The sequence below is a fragment of the Propithecus coquereli genome, unplaced genomic scaffold (genome assembly GCF_000956105.1).
Source record: "Propithecus coquereli isolate 6110/MARCELLA unplaced genomic scaffold, Pcoq_1.0 Scaffold206, whole genome shotgun sequence".
Taxonomy (NCBI): Eukaryota; Metazoa; Chordata; class Mammalia; order Primates; family Indriidae; genus Propithecus; species Propithecus coquereli.
This window is the reverse complement of record NW_012145634.1, coordinates 4,085,343-4,087,717: the sequence shown is the minus strand read 5'-3', so window position 1 is coordinate 4,087,717 and position 2,375 is coordinate 4,085,343. Positions and strand designations below refer to the sequence as shown.

Here is a 2,375-nt window from a genome sequence, read left to right as displayed (position 1 = left end):
GAACAGTTTCCACTTGTTATTTCTGTTAAGGAAAGACACAGTTAATTTTACAAAGATGGCAAATGGATCAGTGTATTTAACTTTGATGCCATCAATTGTTTGTGCCTACTTATGTTGAAGACCATGCTGAAAAGAACTCAGACTGGGCACAGTAGCTCACGCCTGTAATCCTAGCACTTGGGAGGCTGAGGCGGGAGGATCGCTTGAAGCCAAGAGTTCAAGACCAGCCTGAGCAAGAGCAAGACTCCCAGCTCTACAAAAGATAGAAAAAGTAACCAGGCATTGTAGTGCACCTGCAGTCCCAGCTACTCAGGAGGCTATGGCAGGAGGATCGCTTAAGCCCAGAAGTTTGAGGTTGCAATAAGCTATGATGAGGCCACTGTGAGACCCTGTCTCAAAGAAAGAAAGAAAGAAAGAAAGAAAGAAAGAAAGAATGAAAGAAAGAAAGAAAGAAACTGAGAAGAGGTCATGGCTGAAGTCAACAGAAAATAATTTCATGATTTATTAGTGATGCCTGCCATGGGAGTGGGAGATATTTGCTCTTCTGAGTCTAGATTTTACCATATACAGATGCAACTTCCATTCAGTGGAGGGATCAGATGGTAGGGTCAGGGGTTTCTGTGATCATCTAGAGCATTCTGAGACTCCCAGACTGACCGAAAGGCCTAAATCCAGCTCTGGAGGGTGGCTAAGGCTTACCTGCTATTCTTGCAGTCAGCACCTTCCATGGGAAGGTTCTGGGCCTATGTGGTTCTGACCTTCCAGAATTCTCCTTTGCATGGAGAGATGCAAAGACCCATTCTCCTTGCTGCTTCCTGTGCTTTGCCCAGTGTCTGTGGCCATGTGCATGGGAGGGACGGGATAAAAAAACAGAGATGAATAAGTGCTTTTTGAAGAGGTATTGGTCACTTGTTATGTGTTTATTCCTCTAATCCTCAGATAATAAATAAGCTCCAACAAAATAACAGCAACTCCCTGGAGTGCTGTATTGAGAAGGATTGGGAGGTTTCCGCTGCAATCAAAGAAAGAGAGGGCTGTGATTGATTAGCGATGTCTGTCATGAGCATGAAACTGGTAGATGGTGCTGTGTATTCAGTGCATCTGAGCATTTATTTTTCCCAAAATTTGGACTTCAGTGCTGATCTTGACTAAGAGACTGAGATCTTGACTTCAGACCCCTGCATTCCTGCTGTCAGCTAAGATGCTCACAAAACCTTAGTCAAACAAATAAATGAATCTATCTAACTCATCTTAGTGTTCACACAACACTGTCATATCCCACATATTAATTAGCTTTCACGTTGCCCTTTGGGATAAATGGGATTCTTGATCCTACTCCACGGATGAGGACAACAAGGCTCAGAGCAGTTCATTGACGTGACTGGAGTCGCGTCACTTCTTAAAGAAAGAAAGAAGAGTAGAAGAGAAGTTGTCTGACTCCTAGGCCGGTTTTCTCATTCTTGGCAAAGTTAACCAAGGCCCATGGGGAAAGATAATCCCAGAACTTCCACTTAGGGTGCTTTGTGAAAATGCAAATTCCTGAATCAGGGTCTCTGGGGCACAGTCTGGGAACCGAAGAAGAGGAAGGCTAAGTGTCTGAGCCAGGGCCACCCAGTTGGTGAACAGCGAGGACAAGGTGTCAGCCGGGGCTCTGCTACGTGGTGGCAGCGGCTGAATAATTACAAATGCAACGAGCAGCGCGAAGGAGACGGGAGGTCCCACGGGAGCGTGCCGCGTGGTGGCTCGTACGGAAAAGCCAGAGAAGCAGACCTTTCTCAGTCTCGGAGCAGCCGGCACCGGCAGACCCCAGCCCCGGTGTTGGCTCCCATCCCGCCCCCTTCCATCCATAGCTCGTGTGTGTGCAGCCGTGTCCCAAATCCAGGGCTCGGCTGATTTTTTTCAAAGGCCTAAAGATAGAGGCTCCTGCTCCCCACCAAGCAATTCTAGAAGCCATTTCCCTGCCCCTTCGTCTCTCAGACGCCCATGAGACCTCCTTTCCCCAAATAAAATCATGACGAAATCCCGGGAAAAGCCGTCGCTCGCTCCTCAGAATGATTTTCCGACAGACAATGGAGGTGCTTTGCTTTCCCCAGAAGCACATAAGAGCTGCAAATTAATTATACGACATAATTAGCTCTCTTCTCCAAATCTGTGCAGTGGGCACTTTGAAGCAAGAATAAGAACAATGGGCTTTGGACTGCTGCCTTAGTAACAAGACTTTGTGAGAGGAAAACAAATATTCCGCAGAAGCTGCGAGTCGCATTTTCCGGAGGATGGTTCGTGTTCACTGACAGTAAGCAACTTGGTTTGAAGAATAGACTGACGGTTATTTTTATTTTAGTGGTTAATTGTTTATCTTCGCGTGTATTACGAAT

The 2,375-nt window shown here is 46.4% G+C and overlaps 1 protein-coding gene across 1 annotated transcript in view; it reads left to right on the top strand.

Moving 5' to 3' along the window:
* SEZ6L (seizure related 6 homolog (mouse)-like) overlaps positions 1–2,375 on the top strand; it is a gene marked incomplete at its 5' end in the record, with an annotated part of 76,714 nt that overhangs the window by 37,305 nt on the left and 37,034 nt on the right. The gene's annotated exons all lie outside the window — the stretch shown is intronic.